We start from the raw sequence: 25,532 nt of genomic DNA, 5'->3' as shown, positions 1-25,532 counted from the left end.
TGCACACACACACACACACACACACACACACACACACACACACACACACACACACACACACACACACACACACACAAAACACATGACGGTGCTATGCAATGACTGCTATGTGTACTTTTGTGGTCGGCGGAACTGGATGCGGTGTAGCAACGTGAGTCATGATCAACATGCTTCTTGTGGTCAGTCAACAATAATAATGTGTGCCAGACAGGCAGCTAGCATGCTGTACCTGACGTGCAGTAACATGACTACATCCACAATTACACAGCCACTTGTTACATGGGTTTGTAAGGTGGCCAATAGTGAGCATTGCCTAACATGAATGTATTATTTGTTCAAGACTGTTGCACAAAGACATGATAGGCCTCTACCCCTCAGGTATATTATGTGTGCTGCATAGATGATAAGTGGGATACTGAAGGGTGGCCATACAGCAGGTGTCATAACTGGACATGTGTAGCAGGCTAAGGTGTAGTATGTATGCCAAACGTGTGTGTGTTGTGTACATGTATATCAGGTATGCCTATACAATGTCCAGTGCTGTGTTGCCACACATGTGTGTCATGCTCTGTGTATTGTATGTGAGTGAGGCAGCTTTTGAGAATAATAGGATATGCATAGTCTCACAGCAAACATGCAGAGCATGCATTATGCGTAGGTGTGTTACATGTGCACAGACTACACCTCCATATGACATGCACATGTCATTAGCAATAGTATTGTTATTACACACTCACCAGCATGGATTGGCTGCCTTGCTGTCACTCCAGAGGGACCTGCAAAAATATGAGAGTGATTGCCAGTGGCCACAACTGTGCCATTGATACTGTGAGTATGATAAAGTACAGTAGTACAACAGGTGGCTTGCACAGGTGTACAGATTATGCTCAGAATATCAATCTTGCAGAAGAATAGGCAGGTTAACAGCTACACAAACAGTACACATCTCACACACACATAAACTACCAGTACAGAGAACAGTGAACTACAGATATGTCATGTTACCTGCACACTCCATTTCAACATGCTGGGTGACTCTGGCCTCCATGATGACACATGTTTGTGGATGTTGCTGTTGTTGGCCTGGAGCCACAACACTTAGGAGGTGCTCCTCCACACTGTGGCAAGCTGTTGTCTGTGGATATCAGACGCACGCTGCCGGACATGTCTAATTAAATCACTGCAGTGATGGCATACCTGCTCATATGTCCGGTTATGCATGCCTATGTCATTTACCCGACGAACAAGATCTTGCCACAGTGCAGCCCTCTTATGCTGGTTCTGGCTGGTCCTGGAAAACAACACAGAGTAATTCTGCACCAGGCTCTGGTGGCTTTCCTGATCCCCTGCTGCTGTATAAAGGTGGGTTTCGCTGATGCACCATCACCCTGGAAGGAAAAGAAAAATATGCGAGCAAGTCATGTGGCACACTTAATATTCTAATGTACTGATATCACTTAACTGCCATATATAGCATCTGTCTGTCTATCAGGGGATACACATGTTCGAAACCACATATCAGTGCTCAGCCTACAACTGTCTGACAGTGCCTGCCACACTCCATACAACAAACTAGAATACACAAGCACTTGGCACACTGTGTGGGATACAAAGCACAACCTCACACTGGGGGTATGTATCAAGCTAATGGATGAAGAATATTGTCTTCCCATGCAATGAATGCAAAGCACATTTACAGTTTCAACAATAATCCACCCTAGTCTTTGATGCCATACCCCTACCTGACATATGTGCACAGTTGTTACTATAGCCAGCATACTGCTGTCACAGAGTATACATGCTGCCAGGTACACATACCATGTAACACACATGTGATTGCGGCCATGGTACAGGCATCATTACACATACATTACACATACATACAACACACAAATGTATGACAACACAGATGAGCATTAACTGTGTACCTTATAGTACTGTGTGCCCCTACTTACAGATACCTATGCATGAGGTATGTAATCTGTGCAGACTACAGGAAACACACCAGACAGTGTTACCAGGGAATGTGAACATATACCATACTGTAGTGTTTAGGCCTACAACATCAGGTAGTACAACAGTTCATATGTGAGCTAGATTCAACAGCAGTACCACTTACTGAGCATACATGTATTGCTTCTGCCTACGATGGGAGACCGCAGTCGTACACAGGGAAGTACGGCACAACATATGCCAATCTACTATGTTTGCATCCTGATAACTGACACATCTTTCTTTGGCCTCACACCAAGGACACCAACTACCATGACAGACACAAACTCCCACTAAGCTATCACACCTTTACAGGCCTTGCACACAATCAGTGTCACACTCATTCAATGTCACATAGCTGGTATTGCACTGAGTACGTGTGTGTGCATTGTGTCATAGGTAGGTACTATGCTATTGGCCCTGGGCCTAGGGCAGCCTAGCCATATGCTACCCTGCCCTTTGGGACACATGTAATGTGATTTTACTTGCTCCTGTGAAATGGTTACACAGAGGTGACTCACAGGGCATGTTACCTATCTCCATAACATTCATCAGGGGTATGTATGACATCTACTAATAAGGAGCCTTGTTTGTTAATGCTGGGTGGTTTACTCCAGGGTATGGCATATTTGTGTATAGAAACCTGTACCTCCAGCATGTGCTGTTTAGTGCAGTGACAAGGATTAGGGCCCTAGGTCATGTAGGCTGGACGGATTGTGAGGTGTTGCCATGGTGATTGGCCAACTGGTATGGGTGTGACATAACTGTGTATGTTCAACAGTGGTAACCTCTGTGTAGGAAGTATGCAAGGCACACTAGCTGTGGTTTTGAGAGTCAGTCTGCATAGGGAATGTGTTTGAGGGCATTATCAGTCTTTGTTAGGTATGTCTGTGGCCTTTCCACTTGCTGTAGTTCTCATGGGAGGTACATACTGCATAGGACATTGTGAGGTGTAGAGGGGTACACTGACTTACATTTCCCTAGCTGACACACCTTTTGTGATGACATGTACCATGTACAGGGATTACAAGACTAGTGTGTCACTGTAGATATCAAAGGGGAGGCTATTGTACACCTGTGTCCCATGCTCCCGTCTGACACCTCCAGTGGTAGGCGGGCAACCACCTATGTGGTGGTTAGTGGGTAACAGGTTTTGGAATGGGGTATGGTACTGGTATCAACACTGTTCAGTCCATGCCTTGGTCACCAGGCACCTGTTGCAGTACATCTGCCCCCATGTCCCTCTCTCTCACTCTCTTTATATATATATATATATATATATATATATATATATATATATATATATATATATATATAGACATTCATATCTAGCATAGTATCTCTATCTATCTGTACATACCTCTATATCTATGTACATATATATATATATATATATATATATATATATATATACATATGGATATGTATATATATATGGATATGTATATATATATATCTATATATATATATATATATATATTGATATATATATATATATATATATATATATATATATATATATATATATATATATTTATACACACACACACACACACACACACACACACACACTTCTAAACATCCATTGCTGTACATATACATGCACAAGTAGGCACATAGACTGCCCACCTTTCATGGTGGGAATATCACTTCTGAAACAGTTGTGAGACATACCATTCTGTAATGATATTGCACAGTGTTGTGCATAATGCATTATGCTGTCCTCAGGCCGTATAGCTGTAGCAGGCCTCACTGGCTCAGTCCCACAGAAGTTCACCACCACATGACATGTACCTGCACTGCATGCTGTTTTCAATGCCACACACTACAACCTACATTGATATGTGCACATAGCAACCTTCAACTACATATGTATATCCAGCCTTTACTAACAGTTGCAGTATGTCCCTTGCCCTATGCACATCTGCATATACATATAGATACAGATTGCTAACACATATGGAGGGTTCACAGTATGTAGATTATTAGATTATGTAGTTTAATCCAGAAGAAGTAACACAGTAGGAGGTATCCGACCAAATAATCCACCAAGTAGCTTCAGTAAAATACTTTAATTCAGAACTTGTAAAATAACGAGAAAATACAAAAAGTGAAATCAAATCGAGCATTTTCGCCTGAGTCAATGTCAGGCTTTATCAAGATATTCACCTACAATAGTTATTTGACTTAAATAGTGTAACCACTTGCCTACCCACAAGAATTATTAATTTAATCAATGGTTTAATTGTCAATTAGAGATTACATTTAAAGGTAAATGTACCCTTAATATGGAAGCTTTGCAAAACGTTTACATTCACAGTATTTCTGTTATGTATTTATATTGTGAAACCTTTAAAAATTTGATAAACATAAAATGAACATTAAATAATATAAATGTATGTGTCTCTGTGTACTATATAAAATGTAGTTGATTGTTAAGTTAATTATTAAGTTGTTAAGGCAAGTAACCATTCATATAAAATGGGTATATGTAAGCCATAGCAAATATGTAATAGTAACAACACTGTGTTTAAATGAACAAGATAATTCTAACTTCATACCAAAAGTGTGTGAACTACTTAACTATGAAATATAATGTGTCAGTGTCATAATTAACTGCAATAAATAAATATATATATATAATATATTAAAATGTATTAAAATATGTGTAGTGTCAACCAATTACATAAAACATACATTTTAAGTTATAGTGAGTATTTGTAAAATGTAAAATTATTTGTTATAAAAAGTGTTTAATGTCAAATTTAAAAACTAACATGTACGTTAATAAATGTTAAATAACAATGTTCATATAAATATGTGAATAAACAAATAAATAAATAAATATAAATGACCTACTCACATACCTTAAGCAATATGTTAATAAGCATATAATCTTGTAATCCATGAAGTAAACTTGTAAAAATGGAATGTTTAAAATTAGTCGTATGAGTTAAATTCCATACAAAAGTAAGTAAAGATGGAATACCATTAATAACCAATCCAATGTAGACAGATAAAAAATGTACATTAATAAAATAGTTGAACAATGTATAAAAACATTTAAACAGCCTGGGTGATACATGAACTGGAAAGGTCTATAACCTCGCTTGTCTAATTTTCAGTACACTGCTAATACTGATGGTGTCATTTAGTCCGGGAGGTCTGGAGGCATTTAATTTTAATTGCCATAATAATTTTTTATACTCCAATGTGGCCTACCAATCCCCACCTCTCGGATTCAAAGGTACCTACTCCAACACCATAAATTTCAAAGACATATTTGGACATAACTGGGAATGTTTAAAGAAAGCATTAGATTCTTTCCCTTTTTGAACATCATATAGATGTTCATATATCCTTTTATGTAGGGTTCTTTCCGTCTTACCTATGTAAAAAGAGGAGCAGGTAATACAAACCCCTAAATACACAATACCCTTTGTTGCACAATTGAAGTAAGAATGTGTATTAACCTTAAATTTCCTTGATGGAATGTAGTAACTATTGTTGTTTAATATATATGAACATTGTTTGCAGGCATTACATTTGTATGTGCCTGCTTTTGAGTGGTGGGTAGCAGACCTGTATGCAATTGTTTTTCAAACATACCTTTTAAGTTGATGTTTCTTGCATTTACAAATTTAGGTTCATTAGGTGTGTATTTATTGGTTTCCTCATGTAATTTTAGTATTGGCCAATATTTTGAAATAATATTCTTTATTTGTAAGGAGTCATTATTAAAGGTATGTACAAAAATATTGTGTACTTCTGTGTTATCCACGTTTCTCTTGAGATGTGTTATCCGGACCAAGGCTAAGCAGGGAAAAATGTGTGTCCACCCTCTTGTTTTTGACCTCATATACTATCTTCTCTATCAAATGTTTGGGATACCCTCTTTCCAAGAAGAGGCCTTGCAATAGATCAACTTCTTTCTCGAATAATTGGTCAGTGCTACACATTCTTGATGCCCTGATAAACTGTCCTTTCAAGATGCCTTTCTTTTGAGAATAAGGGTGTCCACTATCAAAGTGGAGGTACGAATTGGAAAAAGTACTTTTTCTGTAAATTGATGATTGCAAGGTATGTAAATCAACATTTTTACTTAAAAAAACATCCAAATAATTCACACAGTCATCTTTTATACTATGAGTAAATCTTAAAAACTGTGTGGTATTATTGATGTATGTAAAAAATTCTTTAAAATCTTCTGAGCTGCCCTTCCAAAAAACACAAATATCATCCAGGTATCGTTGGTAATGAATAATATTTTCTACCCATGGAGAGGAGAAAATAAATTTCGTTTCCCAAAAATATAAAACAACTTAATAATTAACTTAACAATCAACTACATTTTATATAGTACACAGAGACACATACATTTATATTATTTAATGTTCATTTTATGTTTATCTAATTTTTAAAGGTTTCACAATATAAATACATAACAGAAATACTGTGAATGTAAACGTTGTGCAAAGCTTCCATATTAAGGGTACATTTACCTTTAAATGTAATCTCTAATTGACAATTAAACCATTGATTAAATTAATAATTCTTGTGGGTAGGCAAGTAGTTACACTATTTAAGTCAAATAACTATTGTAGGTGAATATCTTGATAAAGCCTGACATTGACTCAGGTGAAAGCGCTCGATTTGATTTCACTTTTTGTATTTTCTCGTTATTTTACAAGTTCTGAATTAAAGTATTTTACTGAAGCTACTTGGTGGATTATTTGGTCGGATACCTCCTACTGTGTTACTTCTTCTGGATTATTGGGACGGAGTTCGTTGTGTTTTGTAGATTATGTAGTTTACATTATTTTTGTCTCTGACAGCTTTTTCTGCTGGCTTGCTGGCTTGCTTGTTTGCTTGCTTGCTGCCTTGCTTGCTGGCTTGCTGGTTTCCTTGCTGGCTTGCTTGCTGGTTGGCTTGCTTTTTATTTTTTTTTTGGTCTCTGTCTCTATCTCTCTATCTATCTATCTCTCTCTCTCTCTCTCTCCCTCCCTCCAGTTGCTGCAATGATATTATTGCATTTGTGGACTGGCAGTACAGGCTGCTTTTGTAGGTATCTGCGCATGTGCATGTGATGGCCTCTGCACCAATTGGTGGCCAGCATTTAGTAATTGCATGCAGCCTGCTGTGTGGTAATTGCAGTTCTCACTGTGATTTCAGGACACTCTTATAAAATGATAGGTGAGGTAGGGGTAGGCCTTTCAGTTTTGCAAGGTGGGGACCATGCTGGTTTGCTGTGGACACTGTTGGTTGAGTCAGAAGGTTGGTATATCTCTCATATCTAACGCTGTGTTGTAGCTACTGAAATGCATGTTATACTGAAACCTGACTGTTGCTTCTTTCAGTTCACTCTTCTCAGTGTGTATGTTAACTCACACCTGCTAATGCTAGCACTGTTTACATGGGAGCATGTATTTACTTGTGGGATTTGAGGATTAACTGGCATACAACAGTAGTTCTTGCAATGTGTTGCTATGGCTTTTGTATTTTCCCTTTACATTCACTCCTTGAATGCCTGATATTTGTCTTTACTGGAATGTATTGCTATGGCTTTCCTATTCTCCATTTACATTCACTCCTTGTAATGCATGATATATTTCTTTCAGCACTAAGTTCTTATATGTTTGCTGTGGCTTGGTGTCACTTCATGCAGTCTGGTGAGCCCAAGGTCTGGGGTTTGATACTTACAGGGGTATTTTATTTTGCTGCTGAGCAGTACTAGGGCCTTGTCATACAGAGTGAATAAGGCACTTTTAAACAGTTGTAAGCAGGAAGCAGGAAGTCAGTGGGGACACCAGCTAGGGATGTGCAGGCTGGGTGTAGGGAAGGTCCATAGCTGCACATTTCTTTAACTGCAATAGCTGTACATATGTTTGACATTTGCTGTGACATTTGAAACCTTCCACCCCTGAGAGAGGGGTGAGGACACCTAAGTATATTGTACTAACAATTATGAATATCAGACACATGCAGTGCTTGTGAACTGCTATGCTGTCATTAGTATGTTAGATGGCTGCATCCTTTGATATTTCTGTGTTGTACTCCTACATAAGGGCATGTTTGTGGAAGTAATTCTACAGCTATTCGCAGAGTATGTAACAGCAGACAGGCTGATATGCCTGTGTGTTTCTGACACTTGCAGGCCCCAGATACTCTCAGGTATATATTTGACCAGCCTCAGGGAAAGGTACATATCAGTGGGATACACCCATGATATATTTCAGATATTCTGCAGTTCTGACTGTGGGGTATTTTGAGCATATGTATTACTACACCATTTCTGACATGCAAGTAGTGCCTACTTTAACTTATTGACAGTTACCATTACGTGGGATTCCCCACCTTTCTGCCTACTGTTAGTACATTTCACAGGGAGTCAGTGGGGCACAGGTAACAGTTGTTTACAAATCAGGGACATCCCTGTAAATCAGTCACTGTTGGGAGGTCTGGCCTCTTACCTATTCAAATATGGCGGTGTTTATCCTGCTCTGATACTGTGTGGGGCTTGTAAGTTGCTACTGTAACATTATTACCTACTAGCATGGCTGTTTCTCTTCTCACACTAATGTAATGCAATTCCACATGAATTGCCAGTAAAGATACACAGAACAAGCTTTGTGTAATGGCCTTCCTATTTTCCCTTTACATTCTCTCCTTGTATTTCATGATATATTTCTTTCAGCACCAGGTTCTTGTATATCTCCTGTGGCTCAGTGGTAATTCATGCAGACTAGTGTTTCCAAGGTCCGGAGTTCGAGACTGACAGGGGTATTTTATTTTGCTAATGAGCAGACTACAGGCCTTGTCATACAGAGTGACTAAGGCACTTTAAGCAGTTGTAAGCGGGTTTGCGTGCGTTTGCGCAACGCTTATCTACGCTTAGCTAAGCGCACACAAGTGCACACCCGCTGACTACTGCTTAAAAGTGCTTACTCCCACTAACACCCACGTTAATTTCTTTTAAACAAAAGAAAATGGGGAAATAGGAAAGTGGTGAAAAAGGGGGCACAAAGAGGGAAAGACAGTAGGGAAACCAGCTCGGGATTTGCAGGATGGGTGTAGGGAAGGTCCATAGCTGCCCATTTCTTTATCAGCAACACCTGTGCATATGTTTGAAATTTCGTGTGAAATTTGAAACCTTCCACCCCTGAGAGAGGGGTGAGGACAACAAAATATGTTGTACTGCCAATTAGAATTATCAGTTTACATGTCCAGCGGACATGTGTGCGAATTGGGAAGCTATGTATGGGGTGTAATTTTTTTGTGAGAACAGAGTGCCCTTTTTTATTTTTTTTCAGGTGAGAGTGGAATGTGAGGTACAGGAAGTAGATATATTTGGGGAGGTAGGTTGGGGAGGTTAACAGACAAAACAAACAAGATGCATACAGGGGCAGAGCATGACACATGTAGGGGGTAAACACAATTGACGGGGACGGATGTTTGGATAGCGTGAGCCCATGAGCCCACAGATGGCAACAGTGGAACTGAGATCCCCACCCATGGGCAGTTACCACTGCGCCTTCACAGCCCAGGCTGGGGCTGTACTGGGGGATGGATAGGATGGGCAGGCACACCCATGAGTTGCACCACTCTCGCCTCGAGCTGGCATAGGGGATCAGTCACAGAACGCCTGATCTCACTACGCACCACAGACCGGACCCTATGGAGGGTGAGTGGAGGCTCTCCTCCAGCCACGCTTGCAGAGGGGGATGAGCCCCATCCCCTGCAGCACTTCTACCCGACGGTGGCACAAGGCCACTGGTGGAGGAGGTCCCGGCCTGGGCACTGGTGCCAGGTGCACTCGCCAGCTGAGGTGGGAGAGGTGGGTCCACTGGAACCCGCCTTCCCTGTTGTCCTATGTTTAGAAGTATTTTATGGCATTTTGGGTTAGTAACAAACAACACCATTCAAAATTAGTTGTAACAGCATGCATCAGTATTCCCATTAACCAAACACCCATGAATTCCGAACATTGAGCAGCAAGCATAACACATGCATATTTAGAACAACGGTGCACATTCCAACAGCATGCTGGGTTGATTGGTGGCAACAGGCCATCAGGTTTGGATATGTGAACAGCGCACATGCATCAACGTACATGCAGATATGCATGAACCAACAGGACAAATGTCCATGGGAATTAATTGTGAATACACATACCCAGTTTGGTGTGGAATGGCATAATTTGTGAAAATTGGGTAGGGTGGAGAAATATTACATTAACAACTTACACTACCTATATATATACTGCACATTCCTAGTAGATGCAGATATATATCCCCTACATGTATTAGCACAGTTTCCTGTATGTAACCTTAGGAATGTTGGTGATGGGGATGTAACTGCTACATTAATATACATTCCATTTTTATTCATATATGTTCATATCTGGCTGTGTTCAGGTACAGCATCCTGCTACATTTGATTTATATGGGTCTAGACAACTGTGGATGTTCAGCATTTCATACAACCATACTATCTCCATAATGCCTTATACGCTCCCCATTGAACCTGGCCCTGCATGAGTTGTGCTTCATGATCATGGACTAGGAGCCAAACCATATATTTTGATTCCAAAAACCCCACCTTTGTGTTCTAAAGCGATTTCCCTCTCCTGCACCTGCCATCCTGATTGCAAATGGGTACCACAATCAGTTATGGTATGTATTCCCACCTATGGGTCTTATATATGCCAGTTTTCCCGCACTTATATGTGATTGGCCATTTTGGATATTTATCAGCTTAAAGCAAACCTGCTTTGTCATGGTTATATTTTCATTCATTCCTATATATATATATATATATATGCTAATACTGTATTTCTCAGTACAACTGTCATGACTTAGTGGTTCAGTACTTTGACTATGATGCACAGTATCCCGGGTTTGACCTTTGGAATTGCTTTTTTTATTTTACTACTGTCTAGACAGGCTATGAGGTGTGGCTGTGTAAAGGCGGCTTTGATACAGCTTGCCCAGTGTTGCCCGCCAGTAAGCTGGTTGGCACGCTGCGCAGCTCCGCGCAAATGGCTTATGCTGGGTAACATGTTATTTAGCTATGAGCACTCATATTATGCTGGGTGAAGCACTGCTGAGCTACGGGCACTCATATTAAGCTTGTTAAAGTGCTGCTCACCTCCGGGCACTCATATGCAGCTTGTTAAAGCGCTGTTCACCTTTGGACACTCATATTCAGCTTGCTAAAGCATTGCTCAGCTATGGGCAATTATAATCCTTTTTTTTATAAATTATTCTGTCGGAGTTCTTTACAAATACATGGCCCATTTCATTACATTTTACTTAAATTATAGTTTTATATATATATATATATATATATGTGTCAGGGGATTGTTTCATACTTATTTAAATAAAAATGGTGAATGATGTTGTGGGGGCTCGAACCATGACTACCTCCTCTTTGGCCAACGTCTCTACCGCTGTGCTATTGCTACTTGGCTTAATTTGCATATGTAGATCTTATATGCTTTTCAATGTCTGCTAACTGTGGCTGAGTGAAGGGCATACCCGCGCAAATGAGTGCAAATGCGGGCAAACATTTTTGAAATTATAAAAAAAAAAATGAAACTGCTATTTTTACGTTTTACACATTTTCAGTAGGGTTTAGTCTGTGGGGATGTGTGGTGTTGGGTTCCTTGACATTTCTAAGGACTCGCTCGTGGGTGTTTGCTTTCAGGCCTCTGACTCTTCTGGGGGCGTGTCCCTTTGCAGTACTCAGCATTCGGACACGCCCCCTACTTTCCTACACAGACCGTGTTAGCCTAGGGTATTATTCAGTATGCCCTCATGAATATGCATGGCATGCTGACGTTATACCATTCAACTGCAGCCTCCGAGTAAGACATATTAAGTCTTACATGGAGGTTTTGTGAATCCGGCCCTTTGTCTTTCCACAGGACCACCACACAGTTGCCAAATATGTTGCAGCTGTTTATCAATACAGTGGATTTAAGCCAAGACATTACATCTTTGAAGACAAAGGTTAGATTTTTTTATCTGCTGAACATGGCAACACAACATCAGGAACATATGACGTTCTTAGCATCCAAAGAGAGTTGCAGCATAACAGCAGCACAACAGGTGGAAATCACAGGTGTGCAAACTCTGCTGCTTTTAGTTATAACTCAACTGTGATATAGCTGCTGTTCAAATGCACTTCCCTTGTTCAAAAGTGTAATCTGAAAAACGTTCTTTTCTGAAGGTATGAATTTATCTGAGCTCCATTACTGGCCTGCTTCTGGAAGTCAAGCAGCTGAGATGATACTGCTGTGGTGGATGTATTAACTTAATGCAGCAGTGTAATAGAACTTTTACTGACACAAAATGCTTGGAACACTGTACAATACTATGTATGTTTGCCTTAATACAGACACTGTTATAATGATTTTAGCATCAACAACTTTTACTGTGAAGCAGCATCTTGACCAGCACAAGGCAAACTGGATGTTTCGGATGAAAGTAACCATTATAGTTCTTAGTCAAGATTGCCTACATACTTAGAAAGTGCTTGTGCTTCAATTCAAAACAAACCATTTTTGAAGGGCTTTTTAAACACTCATTAAAAGACTTCAGGAAGTATTAACATCACGGGAAAATTGTCATGTCTCACAGCTACCGTGTAAAATATAAAGGATGCTGTAATGTCAGAATATATAAGGACATGCAAGGTACCTTAACAGAGTACATAACTTGTCTCTAGATATCCATGGATCACCCATTCTTGGAGAAAGGAGGGGAGCTGTTGCTCACCACACTAGTGACACCTAGCAAGAGTGCTAGATGTTTACCTAGTGGAGTTATGAGCTGTATAGGCCCACACTGTCTTAGTACATTTGTCTTTTGCAGCTGAGTGAAATTGGCATGTGGAGGGAAACTTCCCCATGAGATTGCAGGAGCTCCCTATTGAAATGTTGACACTCAAAATGCAAGTGCCAGAAAACTGCAAAAAAAGACCAAAAAACACAGGAGAAGACTGACTCTTGAAAATTGCTGTTCTCCTTAAAAGTTCTTAGCTGGGGCAAGCCCCCCAGCACCACTTCCATGTGGAGGAAACTTATATATACCAACACCAAGATCACCATACCTTGGAAAAAACAGAATATTCCAAGAAATGGCATCTCAGACTTAGTATATGTAAGTCCTTGCTTTTCGGTCCTTCTGTCTCTGCATTTTGGGACTTGCTCTAGAGGGTCATGACATTTCAAATGGTTACTGATTAGAGGCTCAGAAGAACTACCAGGGAGGCGTTGCTTGCAAGGGTAGAGGGTAGGCTATCCCAAGGGTCAGCAAGCTTACCTGCTCTCTACAGCTTGACTCTGTTCAGAGAATGGAAGGCCCTTTGGGGTTCATAGACAGGAATGAATCGACTATAGGGCTCTTATCTAGCCTGGGATTACCCATCTCCTGCTCTGCCAGAACAAATGATCAATGGTATGAAGGTAAAGGAGCCATCAGGCAAAAGTCTGGAGGGTGAGTAAAATAGATCTATATATCTATGCATGTATGAATATATATATATATATATATATATATATATATATATATATATATATATATATATATATATATATATGGGTGTGTGTTTCTTGATCTCAAACAAGAAGCATCGAGACCCATTAAAGCGAAAGTGTACTACATCGAAAGTGCACTTTCACAAAAGCTGAACCGGAAAAAAACAAACAAAAAAACTTTAAACAGTATTTTGCAGGGACACAAGCTCCCCTGCACCCCCCCATGCGGAGGCTGTGCCCCCCACCCTCCCTACTTAAATATACTAACTCTGAGATTGCACTACAGTGGGGATAGGGATATATTTCCTTATCTCCACTGTAATGTGTTTTGGAGAACCGGCTTTAGCGAAAGTGCACTTTTGATTTAGTGCACTTTTGCTTAAATGGTTTAGATCTTCTGGTTGTCGAGAAAGTGTGTTTTTGACAATCAGAAGTAGACCTATATATATATATATATATATATATATATATATATATATATATGTGTGTGTGTGTGTGTGTGTATGTGTACAAGGTGATCCAGTTGCAGTAGTATAGAGGGTTACCACACCATTAGAGACCTGATTGTCCTGGACCTCCTTTTTCTTTGCAAGTACAATATTTCCTGCTAGAACCAGGGACCTAAATCTTCTCCAAGAGATAAATAAAACACTTTGGAATGATAAATTTATATCCCATTGCCTCCTAAACCTCTGGAATAAACTACCCCTACACATTAAGCAGTACAGCTCACTATCTTTTTTAAACATAAACTGCATGACTGGATAAGTGTCCACAAATTTACGGCATGTGTGTAGCCTGAAAGAGGGTACTGGCAAGGCATGAATGGTTATGGGATTCAGTGACCTTGGAATATCTATGAAACTAAAGAAAACTGAACATGTGCCTCAGTGTTCAGTATCTGGCAGTCCAAGACTTGCAAGATTAGTTATTACAATGTTGATGTTGCTATCCGAAATTCCAGCATGCCAGCGGAAACACTGCAGTAATCACATAACCTGTCCATTATGTACTGTTGTGTCGGAACTACTGTAACAGGGCTAAATAAATAAGGTGTCACACCTCCAAAACCACACTCCAGCCACAAAGACTGAATTGCCAAGTCTGTAAGTTTGCAGTTTTGATCATGTATTTTGGACAGTAAACTCTAACTAAAAAGAGCAGACCACAGATCAAGCTAGCGATTGGATGAATCTGACCTCTCATGATAATGTACATCTTGAGTGTGTACAGGATGGCGTCTTATAAATCCAACCATATCAGTGAAAACAAGGATACCAAGACAAAGATAGGGGGTACAGCATTTTTACCACAGGCTAGGCCCCGGTAAGCTGTTGTACAGTGCTTACAATGGAAGCTTGATAGGTTTTCTCATATGATGGGTACAATTCTTGCTTTTTCCCCTAAGGGACAGCAAATGCCTTACCAATAACCAAGAAAACTGACAGCAGAGGGGCTATTTAGCAATAAGCCTAAAGATGTGTGAGAGAGGTGGAAGATGTAACCTTCATTAGGGGATCTCTGATACAATAGGTCACACATAACTAATGAATATTAAGCTATAGAGCATTAAGACATCACAGAATATACTGCAGGTAATGCAGGAAGTTACTAGGCCACTGTTGGTACACTGACATTACTCAGCACATGTAGTTAATGCTATAACTTAACTCAAAATGAACCAATTCAACCATCTCATGAGGAGCTGGGTATAGTGCTCATGATTTTTTACATTATATGATCTCCACAACAGTGTTGATCTTCAGATTTTGACTTTGTAACCACTGCCTTTTGTGGTAACCATTTTTTTCCTCAGAGTTATTGCTTCGAGACTGTGTGTGTGTGTGTGTGTGTGTGTGTGTGTGTGTGTGTGTGTGTGTGTGTGTGTGTGTGTGTGTGTGTGTGTGTGTGTGTGTGTATGTATGTGCGTGTGTGTGTTTGTGTGTGTGTGCGTACGTGCGTGCGTGCGTGCATACGAATGCGTGTTTGTGTGAACGTGTTTGCTCTGTACATTGACTTGAAACTTACTTATGACAGACCTTCCCACAAGAAGGTGTCTAGCTATTTACCTGATCAAGACTTGAGTAAGGAACAGTGATACATTTTAATAACAATAAAACAGATTTATGCATATATCTGAACATTAAAAATTATAGCATGGAATCTTTAAAAATCATGGCAGAGAAGTAGAAAGGGAACAACATTGTTATTTTTCAGAAATAAAATTCTCAGATACCATATCCTATACAGTTATTGATAAGAAATATTTGTACTGACGGTTTAATTATTCTGACTTTATAAATAAATCAGTAAGTCCAGAAAGAGCAAGGCTAACCCTTATGACAAAATTCATAGCTCTACACCTATATCACAGTAAGTGAAAAGTAGGTGTGCCAAAGTTGTGGTGAATGAATTTTCTGGCCTAAATGCCAAATTCCATTAAAATCTCATGTTTTTAGAATACTAAAACTCTCCAAATTTGGGATTTACTAGAATTTTTCACAGAAGAATGAAAATTAGTATCCCTGCTTAGGAGGGTAATAGTGCACAATTTCCAGGTTAATTGTGCCCAGATTTCAAAACTCCAAGCTCTAGTTTCAGAGCTGCTTTTTGTGGCTGGCTGGACCATTGCTGATAAAGGCTCAGTGTCACTAACATTGTGTACTGCTCTGTAACATACTACAGAGCTCTGTACAAGTCACATTTGTCTTGTATTATCGTTACTTCTTTCATGACGTCCTTCTATCCTGCATGTACCTCATCAGAACACTTGCAACAGCTTGAGAGACCACAGAGGTCTGTCACCAAGAAAATTCAGGGCCTCCAAAACATGACCTACAGAGAAAGACTGAAAGCCCTGTCATTCTATTCCTTATCCTACAGGCTGCTGAGTGGTGACTTGTGCCTGGCCTACATAGCAGTCTCTGACCCTGACCTAATGGAAATGTTGGACATCCACAAATCACATGGAGCAAGAGTTACTCACTCCAGGGATCTCAACCTAGTCTATGACATTAACAGAACATGCTGGAAATATAGATATATCTCCCAGAGATTGCCGATCCTCTGGAATAAACTCCCAATTCACATGAAGCAGAGCTCCTCAGTGACCCTATTGAAGCACAACCTAGACAATTGGATGAGAGACCGTAAATTCACCCTGAGGGTGGCACCTATGTCTCTCATGGACAGGGGCTGGTTAGTTAGTGCTGGTCATAGACTTGCTCTGTGAATAACAACATCTAACCAAGGCCAACATAGCTAGGCTTGTAAAGGCCCTAGAGCCATCTGCCATGTAATTTTAGATCTGTCTAGCCAGTTTTGAGCTACGTATGATTTTAATATGGCACATAGCGTTATTATGATGTGTTTATATTCATATGTGCAATTTATGGGGAATATATGCAAAATTTCAATTTCCATGACAAGGTGGATTTAGTGTACCCCTTTTTTTCTAATTTAGATATTAACTGGCCAAGGCTCTTGCCATCCCCATATTGCCTTTTTTAGGCAAGGCTCAAAAGACAAACCCACCACCGTAAATAGCACAAGTAACAAAAATCCGAGGGTAATACTACTCAATGCTAGAAGTCTAAACCTCAAAATGCATGCACTTGAGGCACTCCTCAGTATGGAGAACATTGATATCTGTGCAGTAACAAAAACCTGGTTTAAGGCTCCAGAGAGCACCCCAGCACTACCAGGCTCCAACTCATACCATACATTTCGGTCACAGAACCTGGACCAAAATACAACAGGTGGGGGAGTATCCATATTCATCAAGGATACCCACACCTCCAGGATAGTGACACAGCACGATGCTTCAGAGATTATCCACGTGCAACTAACAATGGGCAAAACTGCAATTCAAATTGTAGCTTGCTACAGATCACCCACCATGTCCCAGGACCCCCATTCCGCATTTCTGGAAACACACTGGGTAACATAAAGGTCCTACCAAACACCCTAATATTGGGTGATTTCAACTACCCAAACATTAAATGGGAGATCTACTGAAGTGCTAACTCCCTTGCCCAACATTTCCTAGAATTTATAAACTCAAACACCCTGGAACAACTGGTCACCACTCCCACCAGAGGTGACAACATATTGGACCTGGTCATCACCAACATGGGCGACCAGTGTTCCACACCAGAGGTCAACCCCTCGCTGGTTAGATCCGACCATAAACAAATCACTTTGGATATCCACATTTCTCCCCCACCCCCGGACAAGGAAACCACTGTGAAAAACATTTCAAAAGCAAACTTCACATTACTTAAGATGGAGGTGGAAAGTTTCAAAGCCCCCATGCTAAAGGATAACGCTATCCAAGCTGCAAAATCCTTTACTAATGCATTCTACGAGCACCTACAAGAATGCATGGATCATGCTATCCCAAGCAAAATCAAGACTCACTCCTCCAAGAAAAGGAAACCAGTCTGGTGGACCCCTGCCATAAACAAGATATACAATAGAAGGAGGAAACTAGTACAGAAAAGAGTAAAATCCCAAGAAGGGAAGACATCCCTGATCAGTATCAGCAAGAAACTACGATCCCTGATAAAATCGTCCAAGACGAGCTTTGAAAGAAAACTTGCTAAGGACTCCAAAGATAACCACAAGGCATTCTTTAGGTATGTCAAGAATCTAAGTGGCAATGCTCAGATCTGCTCGGAGTTAGTGCAGAATGGCACAAAATACATTGAACCAACCAATATTACCAACATCCTGGCAGACAGGTTCAGTGCAAACTTCATCCCCTCTCACCCCCAAAAGGGCCCATAACCATTCCAGAAGAATGTAGAGCCCCTGAAATCACAGACACTCAGGTTAAAATAGCCCTCGCCAAAGCCAAAAACACAGCATCAATCGAAATGGACGGTGTCCTAGGCTGCATCCTACATGAGCTCAAAGTCAAAATAACCCCTCACCTAAACACACTGTTCAAACTCAGCCTCTCCACAGGCTACATACCCATACAGTGGTGCACAGCAATGATTATTCTGCTCCACAAAGGTGGAGCCACAACAGACCCCAGGAACTATTGCCCTATAAGCCTGACTAGCTTGGTCTGCAAGGCTATGGAGTGCATCATCATGGAAATCATTAACAGAGACACTGGGAATTTTCAAACACTGGACCCTACCCAGTTCGGCTTTGTTAAGGGTAGATCATGCCTCCTAAACCTGGTGGACTTCTTTGAGACAGTTACCAAGGCTATAGATGAGGAAAAAGTGGTACACACAGTCTACCTAGACATCGCAAAGGCCTTCAACACCATTCCCCATTCTGGTATTACAGACAAGCTCACCAGCCTGAACATAAACCCCTATGTCACAAGATGAGTTGCCAATTGGCTCATGGACAGAACCTACATGGTGAGAGCTGCAGGAGCTAGGTCTGACTATAAACCGGTTACAAGTGGCATTCCCCAGGGCTCAGTCCTAGGACCCCTCCTGTTCGGCATATACTTCTCAGAGGTACAGACAAGCACAGGAGGACTATGGCTGACCAAGTTCTCAGAACACTGCAAACTAGGGGCTGTAATCGACTCACCGGCTGACACAGACATCCTCCAAAAGGGTCTCACTGAGACGGATACCTGGTGTCAAAATCATGGCCTCAAGCTAAATGCCAAAAAGTGCATAGTTATTCCCTTTGGGAATAACAAAGTACTACAAACTACCACATAGGTGGTAGTCCCCTAAGTATGGAAAATGTAATAAGAGATCTGGGGACCCAAGTAGATAGTAATCTCTCCTTTGATAATCACATTGCCAAAGTGGTTAGAAAATCCTTTTATGTGGCCCACCTAATCACAAAAGGGTTTGCATCCAGATCAAAAGAGGTCATTGTGCCCCTCTACTCATCACTCATCAGACCCATCATAGAGTACAATGCCCCATTTGGGATGTACCTTACAAGACACCTGCAACAGCTGTAAAGACCACAGAAGTACCTCACCAAGAGGATGACTGGCCTCAAACAGATGCCCTATGCAGCTCGACTGAAGAAACACCAGTTGTACTCAGTTACATACCGCCTGCTCAGAGGTGATCTCTGCCTGACATACAAGACCATGTCCAACCCAGGATTGATGGACATGCTCCACCTAAAGAAAACCTTATCCCCTCGAGCCACACACTCTAGGGATCTAAACCTCACCACAACAATAAATAGGACGTGCTGCAGGGATAGATTATTGTCCCAGAGACTTCCCATGCTTTGGAACAAGATTCCAATCTACATTAGGCAGAGCTCCTTGCTAGCACTCTTCAAGAGAAACCTTGACGAGTGGATGGGAAACAGAAAGTTTACCCTGGGGATTACTTTAGTGGCTCTGCTGGACAGGGGCACAGGGAACTAATCTAAGGGGGTGGCGAAAGCCAACACATTCTGGCTAGGCTTATAAATGCCTTCGGGCAGATAGCCTAGTACTTACCTATGAACCTAATGAACACCATAATTTATAAACATTTTTGTAGCTCCAGAAAATATGTAAGGTGTCAGCTATGCTATTAGTGCATGTGAAACATAAAAAAGTGAAAGGATGGAGTTGATTTTATTCAAAAAGAAAGTGTGTAGTATGCATTGTTGTTAATCATAATTTGAGTGTAAATCAATTTTTTAAATGGGGTTAATTTCTTAGTCAATTCAATTGCTGCAGTTTTTTGATTGAGTGTGACCTTATTACTCTTCTCCTCCCAATACTTTGATTACAGAATCAAATCTTGGTATTTTATTTTTGTTATTGTTTTATAGGTATTTGATAACATTTTCGACATTAGAAGTAATACATTTATAATTTGTTGGTATAACTGCATTCTTTGACAGTCAGTTTTAACATTAGCTGCAATTATGTTGACTAAATATAGTATTTGCTTAATTATAATGTTATAGCTTTTACTTACTACTAATCTCTGTTTTATGCATTCAATCAAAAGGTTTTTAATTTGGTAAAAGTCCCAAACAGTACACTTTTTAATTAATACGTATTTGTCTAGGTTTAACATAGTGTTGTTTAATTTGATATTTGCAGGGGCGGCTCGTGGCATAGGGCTGCCGGACTGCAGCCCCCTCAAAAAGAAAAAAAGAAAGAAAAAGAAATGAAAAATAAAAAATATTTTTAAAATTAGGACTTCATGCATAGACCGAGTCCGCTTATCGGTCTATCGCATGCTCAAGGCAGCCGCCATCCCCATAGGGGACACAAGGCGTCTGTGCACTTTTACAGTGCACAGACCCGCCAGGATTATGGGACACGTCCGGACTGCAAGAGGAGCAGCAGGGACTCGGGACAGTGCCTTAGGGATCTCATCGGCGTCAGGAAGGAGCATGTGGATCTCGCGGGTCTTCAGTATTGAAGGATGTATGTACGGACGTTAACTCTGGATGTATTCAGGTAAGGTGCCTTTCAATTTACAATGTTTATTTTCTTTTTATTTGTGTATGGTGTATGGTGCTTGTGCTTTACTGGAGTTTGTGTATGGTGCTTGTGCTTTACTGGGGGGGTGTGTGTGTGTGTGTGTGTGAAAATGCCCCAGGTGCTTATGGTGGTGTGGTAGGGAACGCCTCAGGCTTGAACCCTGTACCCTGTATGCAGGTGTTAAAGACTTGAGTTCCCTACCCACCACCATTTGTAAAAAAATTTCAGATTTTTACCTCATATTTGATCTGATCTGTTCCTCATAATATCTGTGGTTTGTAAATGTTGCAATGCTTGATATTTGATGGTGTAGTAGTAGCATTGTTGCCTCACAGCTGCAGGTTGTTGGGTTTGATTCTTGGCTGGGGTTCCTTCTTTGTGGGGTCTGTATCTTCTCCCTGTGTTTGTGTGGGTTTGCTTTTGTGCCCTCCCATGTTACAAAGACATGTCTGCATTATTTCTTCCTGGGCCTCCGCTGAAAATTTGTTTATTTGTTCCAAGTCAGACTGTCCTGATTAAAAATGTTAAATAAAATTGATAGGCATTTGAATTTCAGACTTAAGGGTTTCTGAATGTTTAATTCCCTGCGCATTTGATGGTGCAGTGGTAGTATTGTTGCCTCACAGCTATAGGTTTTCTGGTTTGATTCTTGGTTGGGGTGGCTTCTGTGTGGAGTCTGCATCTCCTGCCTGTGTTTGTGTGGATTTGCTCTGGTGCCCTGCCATTTTACAAAGATGTGTCTGCAGTTTTAATCCCTCGTCTCTGCTGAAAATTGTTTTGTTCTGTCCATGTAAATTTGACAGGCATTTGAATTTCAGACTTCAGGTTTCTGAATGTTTAATTCCTTGCAGATTTGATGGTGCAGTGGTAGTATTGTTGCCTCACAGCTATAGGTTTTCTGGTTTGATTCTTGGTTGGGGTGGCTTTTGTGTGGAGTCTGCATCTCCTGCCTGTGTTTGTGTGGATTTGCTCTGGTGCCCTGCCATTTTACAAAGATGTGTCTGCAGTTTTAATCCCTGCGTCTCTGCTGAAAATTGTTTTTGTTCTGTCCGCAGTAAATTTGACAGGCATTTGAATTTCAGACTTCAGGTTTCTGAATGTTTAATTCCTTGCAGATTTGATGGTGCAGTGGTAGTATTGTTGCCTCACAGCTATAGGTTTTCTGGTTTGATTCTTGGTTGGGGTGGCTTCTGTGTGGAGTCTGCATCTCCTGCCTGTGTTTGTGTGGATTTGCTCTGGTGCCCTGCCATTTTACAAAGATGTGTCTGCAGTTTTAATCCCTCTGCTGAAAATTGTTTTGTTCTGTCCGCAGTAAATTTGACAGGCATTTGAATTTCAGACTTCAGGTTTCTGAATGTTTAATTCCTTGCAGATTTGATGGTGCGGTGGTAGTATTGTTGCCTCACAGCTATAGGTTTTCTGGTTTGATTCTTGGTTGGGGTGGCTTCTGTTTGGAGTCTACATCTCCTGCCTGTGTTTGTGTGGATTTGCTCTGGTGCCCTGCCATTTTACAAAGATGTGTCTGCAGTTTTAATCCCTGTCTCTGCTGAAAATTGTTTTGTTCTGTCCAGTAAATTTGACAGGCATTTGAATTTCAGACTTCAGGTTTCTGAATGTTTAATTCCTTGCAGATTTGATGGTGCAGTGGTAGTATTGTTGCCTCACAGCTATAGGTTTTCTGGTTTGATTCTTGGTTGGGGTGGCTTCTGTGTGGAGTCTGCATCTCCTGCCTGTGTTTGTGTGGATTTGCTCTGGTGCCCTGCCATTTTACAAAGATGTGTCTGCAGTTTTAATCCCTCGTCTCTGCTGAAAATTGTTTTGTTCTGTCCGCAGTAAATTTGACAGGCATTTGAATTTCAGACTTCAGGTTTCTGAATGTTTAATTCCTTGCAGATTTGATGGTGCGGTGGTAGTATTGTTGCCTCACAGCTATAGGTTTTCTGGTTTGATTCTTGGTTGGGGTGGCTTCTGTTTGGAGTCTACATCTCCTGCCTGTGTTTGTGTGGATTTGCTCTGGTGCCCTGCCATTTTACAAAGATGTGTCTGCAGTTTTAATCCCTCGTCTCTGCTGAAAATTGTTTTTGTTCTGTCCGCAGTAAATTTGACAGGCATTTGAATTTCAGACTTCAGGTTTCTGAATGTTTAATTCCTTGCAGATTTGATGGTGCAGTGGTAGTATTGTTGCCTCACAGCTATAGGTTTTCTGGTTTGATTCTTGGTTGGGGTGGCTTCTGTGTGGAGTCTGCATCTCCTGCCTGTGTTTGTGTGGATTTGCTCTGGTGCCCTGCCATTTTACAAAGATGTGTCTGCAGTTTTAATCCCTGCGTCTCTGCTGAAAATTGTTTTTGTTCTGTCCGCAGTAAATTTGACAGGCATTTGAATTTCAGACTTCAGGTTTCTGAATGTTTAATTCCTTGCAGATTTGATGGTGCGGTGGTAGTATTGTTGCCTCACAGCTATAGGTTTTCTGGTTTGATTCTTGGTTGGGGTGGCTTCTGTTTGGAGTCTACATCTCCTGCCTGTGTTTGTGTGGATTTGCTCTGGTGCCCTGCCATTTTACAAAGATGTGTCTGCAGTTTTAATCCCTCGTCTCTGCTGAAAATTGTTTTTGTTCTGTCCGCAGTAAAATTGACAGGCATTTGAATTTCAGACTTCAGGTTTCTGAATGTTTAATTCCTTGTATAATTGATGGTGCAGTGATAGTATTGTTACCTCACAACTATAGGTTTTCTGGTTTGATTCTTGGTTGGGGTGGCTTCTCTCTGCATCTCCTCCCTGTATTTGTGTGGATTTGCTCTGGTGCCCTGCCATTTTGCAAAGACGTGTCTGCAGTATTAATCCCTGCATCTCTGCTGAAAATTGTTTTGTTCTGTCCGCAGTAAAATTGACAGGCATTTGAATTTCAGACTTCAGGTTTCTGAATGTTTGATTCCTTGCAGATTTGATGGTGCAGTGGTAGTATTGTTGCCTCACAGCTATAGGTTTTCTGGTTTGATTCTTGGTTGGGGTGGCTTCTGTGTGAGTCTGCATCTCCTCCATGTGTTTGTGTGGATTTGCTCTGGTGCCCTGCCATTTTACAAAGACGTGTCTGCAGTTTTAATCCCTGCTGAAAATTGGTTTTGTTCTGTCCGCAGTAAAATTGACAGGCATTTGAATTTCAGACTTCAGGTTTCTGAATGTTTAATTCCTTGCATAATTGATGGTGCGGTGGTAGTATTGTTGCCTCACAGCTATAGGTTTTCTGGTTTGATTCTTGGTTGGGGTGGCTTCTGTTTGAGTCTGCATCTCCTGCCTGTGTTTGTGTGGATTTGCTCTGATCCCCTGCCATTTTACAAAGACGTGTCTGCAGTATTAATCCCTGTCTCTGCTGAAAATTGTTTTGTTCTGTCCGCAGTAGAATTGACCGGCATTTGAATTTCAAACTTCATGTTCTTCAGAATACATAGTAGCACAACCTTTTTTCTAGCAATTTTCTAAGTTTATAAGATGAATATTTTAAATTTGTCCCTATTTTTGGGACTGTATTCCCCATTATTGGCTTCGTCCAGGTTTTTGTGCTAAGGTTGACAGCTATGGCAAGAACTGAATTCACTGAATATGGACTGTAGAATTGTGCATATTTACTGATAAAGGTGCACTGTAGAATTGTGCATATTTACTGATAATGGTGGACTGTAGAATTGTGCATATTTACTAATAATGGTGGACTGTGGAATTGTGCATATTTACTAATAATGGTGGACTGTAGAATTGTGTATATTTACTAATAATGGTGGACTGTGGAAGTCTGAGTAGACTTTTTATGATAAATGTTCTCAACTGGGCAGTTTTGCCATTATGGGTGCATATGTTTTGTTTCATTGCTTACTGGAAAAATGTTCAAAACAAATTTAAAACACCCTCTAACAAGTGTACTGTATTGTACAAGGAATATAATTTTTAGTACAATGAGGAAGGTGTATCAAAGAGCACATGTATGTTTCATATGCAAGGGGCCTATGATTCGAAAACAGCCCAAAATTAATCTTTATCTGCCACTGGCAAAATGTATTTTCTTTGAATGTGGGTTTCAATGCTGTTTCAATGAATGTGAGTTTCAAGGGCAGAGAAGTTTTAATGCTAAGTTTTCATTGTGAGACTGCATTGCTTTGTTTAACAGATTACTTAATGTTTGTGCTGTAAAATAACAAATAAAACTTTCAAATGAAGTCCAATCATTGAAGTAAAGCAGTATGCACATTAGTGTTTATGGTAAATGGAGTGAAATAGCCAAGTAATGGTTAATTGGAATGGCTGCAGAGGCTCCAGTTCAACCATTATTTTGTCAGGCGGGGGAAGGGCAGCAAACTCAGACAGGCCCAGCTGAACTATACCTCCCAACTGTCCAGATTTTCAAAGAATGAATAGATTTTTGCTTCTTATTTTTGGTTTGTTGTTCATAAAATTTGTAGTTTTAATTCCTAAATGATTTGCCAGAAGTCACTAAATAATAAGTTTCAGACTTCATAACCTTCATAAAAATGCATGTTAAAGTAAGAGCCGTTCTATCAACTGTCTCAATTTATACAAGAG

Source organism: Protopterus annectens, chromosome 1.part0, assembly GCF_019279795.1.
Source record: "Protopterus annectens isolate FY-2018-M chromosome 1.part0, PAN1.0, whole genome shotgun sequence".
Lineage (NCBI taxonomy): Eukaryota > Metazoa > Chordata > Ceratodontiformes > Protopteridae > Protopterus > Protopterus annectens.
The sequence above is the reverse complement of the archived record's forward strand: the minus strand, read 5'-3'. Positions refer to the sequence as shown.